Genomic DNA, 12,581 nt, shown 5'->3' on the forward strand with positions numbered 1-12,581 from the left:
TCATAAAATGACATTTTCAAAGAGGGATGGAGGTTGACTAGACATGGGGAGATTTGCAAGAATATTACAATAACCATAGCCATTACAAGGCCAAAAAACTCCTTCCAAACTTTGTCTCTCATGAACACAAAAATTCCTTATGACCGCCTAAGGCTTTCAAGCCAAATCCTCTCCTTATGACCCCCAATTTTAAAAAAATAAAATGCAACAAGGATCCCAGATCCTTGTTTCCCTCTCTTCCCATAAGAGAGACTCTACACCCTATGATTGACATACTCCCTTCACCCCAAGACTACTCTGCCCCCCAAGGGTGAGTTTGGTCTTGACTCTCATAAACAACATTCATATGAAAGCATGCTGCATTATGAAACAACTCAACCAAGAATCATAATAACACAAAAACTCAAGTCACAAACAAATGCATTTACAACATGTAGATTGTCATGCCCAAACTTTTCGGCACAAATGGGATAAAAAAAATTTTTTGAATAACAACCTATAACATTAAATTTGTCTAAAATGAAACGCACTATCAATTTTTGTCTTAACTATGTTTTGAATTAACTCTAACCACTAACTTCAAGTAAGCGAAAATAATTTAAAATTAAATGCGGAATACAAAATGAATTATTTTATTATCTCATCAATTTTAATCAGTAACTTAATTTCATCAAAACTTTCTAAATTGTTTGACGAAGATAATATTAATCACCAATAAACATTAATTGTTTTTAGGAACTAATTAAATTAGTCCTAGCACTTAGATTTATTAATGCCTATATTTTATTTTAACAATAATTAAAATGTAGTTAAATTAATTCAACTAAAGGGTAAATTAAATTCATAATAAAAATTGTCCTATAAAGTTTAATCTCAACAAAAACCTATATTTAGGTGGACTAAAAATATTTCCCCATAACCAAAATAACTTATCCAATTTGTTATAAAATTTTCTAAAAGTTTAAATTTCATAAATATTTTAAATTTAAACATCATTCTTAAATATACCCATATGTTTATATAATACCTATATAAAATATAAACACCTAATAGAATGTTTAATCTATAATTTGCCCTATTCATTCATCTCTCTCTCTCTCTCTCTCTCTCTCTCTCTCTCTCTCTCTCTGTGTGTGTGTGTGTGTGTGTGTGTGTGTGTGTGTGTGTATTTATAAATAAATAAGTTTTCACATTATGATAAAATATCCATGAAAACCCTAACTAAAATATATATATTAAAATGCCCCCTTACATTTTAAAATCTCTTCTCTTTTCTTTTTGTGCTACCCTAACCCTAACCAGGCTAGGGTTTTATTTTCTTCTTTTTTTTGTGCAGGGTGGAGGTTTCACGCAGGGGGAGTGGCAGTGGTTTGAGGCGACGGCCTTGAAGGGTGTTTCATGGGGGAGGGCTCCCCATAGGGACGGCCATTGCCGAGCCTGCGAGTCACGGCCCACAGAGGCAACCTTGGCCACCGCTATGGGACGCAGCCCGCAGCCCGACAACACCGCCGCTGTGGGGCACCGTTCACATAGGGGGGCCGAAGCCTCCCCAACTGTGGGTTGTGGACCGCAGTGGTGCCTGCGGCCACCGTTGGGGTCGCCACCCACTGTGTGGGGGGGCCGAGCTCCCCGAAACCCAAAGTTGTATTTTTTTTTTTAAATTAATTTCTTCTCTTTTTTTAAATTTAAAAACAATATATTATATATATATACATTTCCTGCAAATAAATAATTGACAGAATTCAATAAATTTATACAGCAGCTATATAAATATGTTTTTATTTAAATTAGATATAAACTATATAACCTTAGATTTATTTCCTGCAAATAAATAATTGACAGAATTCAATAAATTTATACAGCAACTATATAAATATGTTTTTATTTAAATTAGATAGACTATTTGACTTTAGATTTTAATTTCTACAAATAAGTAAATGACAGAATTAAATAAACTTAAACAATAGCTATATTAATCTAGAATTATTTGAATTTAACCTTAGAGATATGCATGCAAATTCTTTAAACCATGATTTGTATTGGAGAATAAATGTTTAGGACTAGATGCTTAATTTTTTTTTTTCTTTCACTAACATGCAAGCTTTACTATTTCATTCTTTACCAATAATCCAAATGCTTAAGGGGGTAAAATGAACTTCTTGCTTTCTAAAGTAACATGCATACAACCATTAATATTTTAAGAACATTTCATAGCTAAAGCCTAACAAAAATATTTCATGTATGCAATAATAATTTAACATAAATAATGCATTTATTTAAGGCATTTTTAAAGTACAACATAGTCAACATTACAAGATGGTGAGATACCCAAACTAGTCCCTCATTTCTTTGAATGAGGACTTTAAATAAAATAGATACATTTCCTTTCAAAATAGATACAACATATAGTTTCCCTTTACATTGCTACAACTTAAAATATAAAATATTCCATTTCCAAATCTTTTTCTGCAACCAAATAAATCCAGCAATTTCTACTTGTCCTTTTCTTTTCTTCCAAACAACCTACAAATAAATCATAGGCTATGACCATGGAGTGCTCACCTCCCAGCCTAGGCTTACTAGAAGCCACCTCCGAGCTTGGAGAACCAAGCCCTAGATAGGTTACAGACATGCAAACACAACAAGCAAGGGAAAAACATATAGCAAACACTTTCCCAACCAAGGCTATACTACATCACAAAATGTGATGATTTTACATGGGTGGTAGTGGACCAAATACCCTGAGGAGACTGCAAGAATGGTAGAACACAATGCCACCTCATGGAAAACAAAGTTATTTCATAAGATCATTAATCCCACAATTCATTATGCCCTCCAAGGCATCTATGCCACACTTTCTCCCCTTATGACCCCCAAATGCACAAACCAGGCCATGCAGCAAGGGTCACAAATACACCCCTTGAGTTTGCTCTCATAAAGAGAGTCTCTCACTCGAGGGCTATCAAACTTCTACCACTGACAAGACCATCCTACTCTCCCAAGAGTAGAAGGCCTTGGTTACTCCCAAAACACAGAAATGCATACAAGAAAATAAAAGACAGGTTGCATAATAATAATTTTCACAAAAGAAAATACAAGAGAATCATTTTCACATACAACCAAACTTTCCAACATAGACATGCAATGTGAAAAGCAAAGAGATGAACCAAACTTCAATCTGCCCAAAGGTATGCTAGAACTAGTTTGAGGATGAGCAGCCCAAATCCACAATCTTCCCTTTTACACTCAACGAAATTTCGAATCCAAAAACCAACTTTTCAAAATGCATAGTCTCCACAAAATGGAGAGTGGGTGATTACCCACAAAATCTCTCACTCTTGCCTAATAAGACCTCAGTGAGAGTTCTCACAGGTTTCTAAAATTGAAAAAGGAAAAAGTAAGAAAAAGATCAAAAAGGATCTCGCATCAAAAGGGAAGGTTATCTAACCTAGATGGCACCTTCTAATTTTGAATTTTCGCACATCTTAGAAAACCCACTTTTTGGGATGACTAAACAGTCACATGGGAATAGACACATGCCTAAAAACACTCCTAACTCATAGGTATACGTTATGGGATTTACGAAACACCTTTAAACTACCCCTAGGAGTCCATTTGACCCCTTGTAAACCCATCTAAAGTTAAATTTCGGGTCCAACCTGAGTTGACCACTCCAAAGACTCTCTACCCAAGGAAATTTTAGAACCACATTCAAATGTTTGAAAAAGCTATAGTTGAACAACTCCCTTCAAGAGACAAGTCAAAATTCAAGACATAAATCAACACATGTGTCAAGTGACACAATAAAATACATTACAAAATTACACATGGAAATTGTCTCTTGTTGGATTTAAATAAATCAATAATAAAATTTAACACACATGCATCATTCACTATTACAAAGAAAAATATGACACATACGAGGTGTTGTCTCTCCAAATAGGCAACCCCTAGTTTTATGAACGTACATAGGTCTAGGTTTGGTTCTCCATAATATTTGCATGGTCATATGGATAATTTTCCTGTGCATCTCAATTACAAATTAGTAATTCCAATAACCTCGTATAATATTAACACATGAATAAGAATACAGATCAAACACTCTACATACAATTTACATTTAAACAAATCGATATATCTTATATCCAAATAAATCCACATAAGCAATTATCATAATCCACATAATTCTGATCCATACATAAAACATGCATCCTATTTCTATCATCATAGTAAAGTCCTGCAATTCCAATAATGACATACATCATCACAAAGTATTCCTATTCTAGAATCATATTGAGTTCTATATCTATAATGCATAGAAATGAAGCATCAATTTATATCAATATTATCCAAATCATGAAATCATATAATTTCCAAATCCATAATGCATAAAAATAAAGCATCCATAATAGTCTCAACATGAAAAATACTGAAATGCTAGGATGAGTCAGGGTAGGGCCTCACACCCTCCCCCTCTAGGCATGGACTTCCTCCTGGAGTTCATCAAAAAGATGGGGGTACTGTGATCTCATACGTGTTGCGTCCTCCCATGAAGTCGTAACCTCATCATAGCAATCCCACTGGACCCTAACCTGGTCCAGCTCTCGACCTCGAAGGGCCAGCGTCTAGTGTGCCAAAATGTGGATGGGCTCCAAAGCTAGCTGCCCGTCCGACTCCACCTACAAGGCATCCCAATCTAACATATGAGACTCATCATAGATATACTTCCTCAAAACTGATACATGAAACACATCATGGATGCGTGATAGGCTAGGTGGCAATGCTAAATGGTAGGCAAATGGTCCTATCCTCTCAAGGATCTAAAATGGTCCTACAAAGCAAGGTGCGAGCTTAGAACACTTTCCGTAACGGATTGGACTCTTATGCAACCGTACTCTCAAAAAGACTCTGTCTCCAACCAAGTAGCTACAATCTATCCTCTTCGCATCTACATACTTCTTCTATCTATCATGTGCCTCTCTAAGATGTTTCTCAATCAAATCCACCTGCTGCTGCATATCCCAAACTATCTCAGGACCAATAGCAACTCTGCCTTCTATGCAGTCCGAACTCAACAGTGTCCTACAAGGCCTGTCATATAATGTCTGATAGGGTGGCATCCCCAATGAAGTGTGATGCCCATTGTTATAGGCAAACTCCACTAAGGGAAGGTACTCTTCCCATCTAGTCTGATGATCCATGATGTACATGCAAAGCATATCCTCTAACACTTGGTTAACCCTCTCTATCTGACCATCCATTTCTGGATGATAGGCTGTACTGAAGTTGAGCTTAGTGCCCATAGCTGCCTGTAATGCCTTCCAAAAGGAAGAAGTGAAGAGGGAATCCTTGTTATAAATAATCTTGCGTGGAACACCATGAAGTCTGACAATGTCTCGCAAGAACACCTATGCTACTGCTGGTGCTGTGAATGTAGTCTGAACTAGTGAAAAGTGGGCCACTTTGGTCAACTTGTCAACTATCACCAAGATGGCATCATGGCGACGAGATGACATAGGGAGACCAATGATGAAATCCATGGATATAGTATCCCACTTCCACTCTGGTATAGCATGAGACTGGAGCAACCCACCTGGATGGCAGTGCTCCGCCTTGACTCTCTGACACTCAAGGCATCGGGCTACTAACTTAGCAATGAGCTACTGCATTCCTAGCCAATGATATAACTATCTCAAGTTGGCATGCATCTTCTTAACTCTAGGATGTGCTACATAAGGAGCTCTATGAGCCTTCGTGACAATGAACTCACACAATCCCCCAGAAGAAGGTACATAGATGCACCCTCTATGGCGTAATAGTCCATCAGACTCCAAGGAATAATCCACATATTTCTCTTCTAGAGTTTCCTAAGATCGTATCACCTGACAAACCTCTAAATACCATCCATCCTCTAGCAACTACTGCAATATTTGATCTCTCAAATCCGTGCCCATAGATATGGTGTATACTTCGTGACGTCTCCTACTCAAGGCATCTGCAACTACGTTTTCTTTCCCTTTGATGTAGTGAACGTCAAAATCATATTCTCATAAGAACTCCATCCATCTCCTCTGACGTGCATTAAGGTTCAGCTGAGTGAATATGTATTGAAGGCTCTGATGGTCTGAATGAAGCTCAAAGTGATGACCCAAAAGGAAGTGTCTCCACCTCACAAGTGCATGCACTACTACTACAAGCTCAAGGTCATGAGTAGGGTAGTTAAGCTCATGAGTCTTAATTTTCCTAGACTCAAAAGCTATAGCCCTACCATCCTACATAAGGACTACTCCTAAACCCTCTAGGGAAGCATCTGTGCAAACCATGAAGTCAGCTGAGAGATCTGGTACTACAAGGATAAGTGTGCTAGTAAGTGCATTTTTGAGTTCCTGAAAGGCCCTCTCGCACTTCTTTGTCCACTCAAATTTCTTCCCTTTATGCTAAAGAGAAGTTATGGGATGTGCGACTCTAGAGAATCCCTTGACAAAGCATTGATAATAACCTATTAAGCCCATGAAGGTCCTGACCTCTGTCACACTGGTTGGTGCTAGCCAAACCATGATAGCTCTGATCTTTGATGGGTCAACTGAGATTCCATCACCGAAAATAACGTGCCCAAGGTACTTGACCTCTGAACGAAAGAAAGCACACTTTGACAAACTACCATACAACTAATTGTCCCTCAAACACTGCAAAACATGTCTTAGGTGCTCCTCATGCTCCTCCTCATTCTGAGAATATATCAATATGTCATCGAGGAACACAATCACAAAACAGTCCAGAAATGTGCAAAATACCCCATTCATGAGGCTCATGAAAATAACTGGAGCATTTGTAAGACTGAATGGAACCACGGTGAACTCATAGTGGCCATATCTAGTGTGAAATGCGGTCTTGTGGATATCACTTTCCACTACTCTCAACTGATGGTATCCTGACTTCAGATCAATTTTGGAAAATACTTTGGCACCCTAAAGTTGGTCGAATAAATCAATGATCCTGGGCAAGGGATATCGGTTCTTGATGGTTACTTTGTTCAACTAACGATAATCCATGCATAACCAAAGAGATTCATCCTTCTTATTCACGAAGATGATTGGTGCACCCCAAGGGGATACACTAGGATGAATGTGACCCTTCTCTAAGAGTTCCTCAAGCTACATCTTGAGCTCATTAAGCTCATTTGTGGTCATCCTATAAGGTGCTCTTGAAACTGGCTCAGCTCCTAGTACAAGGTCTATATGAAAGTCAATCTCTCTACGAGGCAGCATTCCAGGTAGCTCTAAAGGAAACATGTATGAATATCCCTTAAGGATAGGATGGTCATCAATCAATGTTTCCTTTTCATCCTCTTCCCCTCTATCACTGATGGTGATGGCAAATAGCTGACATCCCTTTCACATGCTCTACTTAAGCTGCATTGCGGAAATCATACGAAGAGACACGGGTCTCTGAATCCCGGTGATTACTATGGGCGAACCCTGATCATCCTCACACTTGATTTCTTTAAGGCGGTAATCCATCTTGGCTTTGTGGGCATAAAGCCAATCCATGCCAAGTACGATGCTATAAGATCCAAGTGGTGTAACTCTAAGGTCTACTAAGGTGTTGGTATTGCCAATCTGAAGCTGACATGCCGTAACCTCTGATTCTACTAACACTCTAGCCCCTGAACCTAACTCCACTTCCCAACTACCACCCTGTCTAGTTGCCACTAGCCCGTAATGCTCCACAACCAAAGGAGATATAAAGGATTCAGTAGCTCCTTAATCAAATAATATAGATACATTGTTACCTCTGATCATACCTGCAGCCTCAATGACCGTGGCCTGGTGCTCTACCTAACGATTGTCAATCGCTGTGAAGACTCTATGGGACTTGCCCATATCTCCACCTGTAGGCTCTGATGTTGCCATCCTCTGATTCCCTACCATCTGACCTTGAGGACACTCTCTCGCCATGTGCCCCATGGCTCCACACGTGAAACAAGCACCGTGTGCCTAAAACTGGACACCCTGAGGCCTAGAAAAAGACTATCCCCCTGTCCTGCTACAACCATTATACCCACCCCTGGAGGACTGCTAAGTCCTCATCAGAGGTGTGTAAGGAACCTGAGATCACTGATCTTGCCTCTGATCCTGAGACTGCCACTGCTTGGGCTTTGTGCCCTACTGACTCTGTGGAGGCCTCTGCCTCTGGTTCTGCTATGATTGTTGTGGAGGAGGAGGTTTGGATAACCCCAATGTGTACCTGTTATTACCCTTCCAATGGGGTTTCTGAAACCTGTATGTCTGGGGTATAGGGTTTTGGTTCTGGAACCTATCCCTTGTATCATGTGGCCTGACCTGAATCTCCTCTGCTATCAAAGCCTTCTCCCAGCAGCCCGAAGGCTCTCTGGAGCGGACATCCTCACTGGTCCTACTATGCTGACATTCAGCCCTCTGATAAAATGATTGACAAGAAGCTTCTCATCTTGTAGGTAGTCCACGTATGGCAAGAGCTCGAAGAACTTGCTCTCGTACTAGGTCACTGAGAGACCCTTCTGCTAGAGGTCATGGAACTCTTCTATCCTACGCTGTCTGTAATGCTTTGACAAGTACTTCTCCCTGAACCTCTCTGTAAAAATCTCCCATGTGAGAGTATCAGCAACTAAACCACACTTGTATTCCTCCTGTCTCAACCATGTGGAGGTCATTTCTCTCAATAGGTGGATTGCTACACGTGCCTTTAGATTGCTCTCATAAGAGCACAATGCAAAGCACCTATCTAGGCTCAAAAGCCAGGCCTCTGCTTCTACTGCGTCGGTAGATCCCCCAAACGATGGTGGTTGGAGGCGCATAACCTCTCTGATTAGATCCCCTAGATCTTAATGTGATCTCTCATAATACACTAGCTCTTCCACTGGAGGGAGTCCTGGTAGGTGAACAGAGTCGGGCTCATGCCTAGCCTGACTCTCTATGGGATTAGGAGGTGGACTCCTACTCTGTTCCCTATCTATGGATCTATGGCTCCCTGAGTTCTGGTTTTCAACATGATGATCCTCTGTTGCAAGCCTTTCCTGGACTATCCCTATCAGATTCTGGAGTGCTTCTAAGATGTCTCGGTTTGGGTCAATTGGTTGTTTGGGAGGAGCCTCTAGGTTCACTTCCGGAACTGATTCCTCCCTATCGACCTCTTCGTGTGCCATGCGTACACGCCTAGGACCCCTTCCGCGCTTGTGAACTTGTCGCGTAGTTGGAGGCATCCTTAAGAGAAAAATAAAATAAAATGAATTAAATAAATAATTTTTAGGAGAAATATTTGATTAATTAAAAATAAATAGAATAGAATAAAATTAATTAATTAACTAATTAAATCGAAACGTAATGGAGAAAGGTTCCTAGTGTCGAAAACTTGGCTCTGATACCAAAATGTCATGCCCAAACTTTTGGGCACGAACGAGATAATTTTTTTTTTTTGAATAACAACCTATAACATTAAATTTGTCTAAAACGAAACGCACAATCAAGTTTTGTATTAACTATGTTTTGAGTTAACTCTAACCACTAACTTCAAGTAAGCGAAAATAATTTAAAATTAAATGCGGAATACTAAATGAATTATTTTATTATCTTTTCAATTTTAATCAATAACTTAATTTCATCAAAACTTTCTAAATCGTTTGATGAAGATAATATTAATCACCAATAACCATTAATTGTTTTTAGGAACTAATTAAATTAGTCCTAGCACTTAGATTTATTAATGCCTGTATTTTATTTTAACAATAATTAAAATGCAGTTAAATTAATTCGACTAAAGGGTAAATTAAATCCATAATGAAAATTGTCCTATAAAGTTTAATCTCAACAAAAACCTATATTTAGGTGGACTAAAAATATTTCCCCATAGCCAAAATAACTTACCCAATTTGTTGTAAAATTTTCTAAAAGTTTAAACTTCATAAATATTTTAAATTTAAACATCATTCTTAAATATACCCATATGTTTATATAATACCTATATAAAATATAAACACCTAATAGAATGTTTAATGTATATGTATATGTATATATAAATAAATAAGTTTTCACATTATGATAAAATATCCATGAAAACCCTAACTAAAATATATATATTAAAATGGCCCCTTACATTTTAAAATCTCTTATCTTTTCTTTTTGTGCTACCCTAACCCTAACCGGGCTAGGGTTTTATTTTCTTCTTTTTTTTGTACAGGGCAGAGGTTTCACATAGGGGGAGTGGTGGCGGTTTGAGGCGGCAGCCTTGAAGGGAGTTTCATGGGCGAGGGCTCCCCACAGGGATGACCACTGTCGAGCCTGCGAGTCACGGCCCACAAAGGCGGCCTTGGCCGCTACTGTGGGACGTGGCCCGCAACCTGGCAGAGCAGCCGCTATGGGGCGCCACCCACAAAGGGGGACCAAAGCCTCCCTAACTGTGGGTTGTGACCCACAGTGGTGGCTATGGCCACCGCTAGGGGTTGCCGCCTACTGTGCGGGGGGGGAGGCGAGCTCCCCGAAAACCCAAAGTCGTATTTTTTTTTTTCAAAAATTAATTTCTTCTATTTTTTTAAATTTAAAAACAATATATTATATATATAAATGTATTTTAAATATAAATATATATATATATATATATATATATATATATATATATATTTGATGCACATGAAAACTAGAGATAAGTTTGTTATGCAGTATATATTATTTTTTGTAAACTTTTTGATAGATTAATTTAAAATATTCAGATTTAGATCAATGTATTTTTTTTCCTTTATTTTAAATTCCATGTTGCTAAAATCTAAGATAAACTATATAACCTTAGATTTATTTCCTGCAAATAAATAATAGACAGAATTCAATAAATTTATGCAACTATATAAATATGTTTTTATTTAAATTAGATAGAATATTTGACTTTAGCTTTTAATTTTTGCAAATAACTAAATGACAGAATTAAATAAACTTAAACAACAGCTATATTAATCTAGGATCATTTGAATTTAACCTTAGAAATATGCATGCAAATTCTTTAAACAATGATTTGTATTGGAGAATAAATGGTTAGGACTAGATGCTTCATTTTTTTTTTCTTTCACTAACATGCAAGCTTTCCTATTTCATTATTTTCCAATAATCCAAATGCTTAAGGGGGTAAAATGAACTTCTTGCTTTCTAAAGTAACATGCATACAACCATTAATATTTTAAGAACATTTCATAGCTAAAGCCCAACAGAAATATTTTATGTATGGAATAATAATTTAATAGAAATAATGCATTTATTTAAGGCATTTTTAAAGTACAACATAGTCAACATTACAAGAGGGTGAGATACCCAAACTAGTCCCTCATTTCTTTAAATGAGGACTTTAAATAAAATAGATACATTTCCTTTCAAAATAGATACAACATATAGTTTCCCTTTATGTTGCTGCAACTTAAAATATAAAATATTTCATTTCCAAATCTTTTTCTACAAACAAATAAATCTAGCAACTTGTACTTGTCCTTTTCTTTTTTTCCAAACAACCAGCAAATAAATCATAGGCTATGACCATGGAATGCTCACCTCCCAGCCTAGGCTTACTAGAAGCCACCCCCGAGCTTGGAGAACCAAGCCCTAGACAGGTTACAGGCATGCAAACACAACAAGCAAGGGAAAAACATATAGCAAACACTTTCCCAACCAAGGCTACACTACATCACAAAATGTGACGATTTTACATGGGTGGTAGCGGACCAAATACCCCAAGGAGACTACAAGAATGGTAGAACACAATGCCACCTCATGCCAAACAAAGTTATTTCATAAGATCATTAACCCCACAATTCCTTATGCCCGCCAAGGCATCTATGCCACACTTTCTCCCCTTATGACCCCCAAATGCACAAACCAGGCCATGCAGCAAGGGTCACAAATACACCCCTTGAGTTTGCTCTCATAAAGAGAGTCTCTCACTCGAGGGCTATCAAACTTCTACCACTGACAAGACCATCCTACTCTCCCAAGAGTAGAAGGCCTTGGTTACTCCCAAAACACATAAATGCATACAAGAAAATAAAAGACAGATTGCATAATAATAATTTTCACAAAAGAAAATACAAGAGAATCATTTTCACATACAACCAAACTTTCCAACATAGACATGCAACGTAAAAAGCAAAGAGATGAACCAACCTTGAATCTGCCCAAAGGTATGCTAGAACTAGGTTGAGGATGAGCAGCTCAAATCCACAATCCTCCCTTCTACACTTAGCCAAATTTCGAATCCAAAAACCAGCTTTTCAAAATGCATAGTCTCCACAAAATGGAGAGTTGGTGATTACCCACAAAATCTCTCATTCTTGCCTAAGAAGACCTTAGTTAGAAAAAGATAAAAAAGGATCTCTCATTAAAAGGGAAGGTTATCTAACCTAGATGGCACCTTCTAATTTTGAATTTTCGCACATCTTAGAAAACCCACTTTTTGGGATGACTAAACAGTCACATGGGAGTAGACACATGCCTAAAAACACTCCTAACTCATAGGTATACGTTATGGGATTTACGAAACACCTTTAAACTACCCCTAGGAGTCCATTT

The sequence above is a fragment of the Cryptomeria japonica genome, chromosome 9 (assembly GCF_030272615.1).
Source record: "Cryptomeria japonica chromosome 9, Sugi_1.0, whole genome shotgun sequence".
Lineage (NCBI taxonomy): Eukaryota > Viridiplantae > Streptophyta > Pinopsida > Cupressales > Cupressaceae > Cryptomeria > Cryptomeria japonica.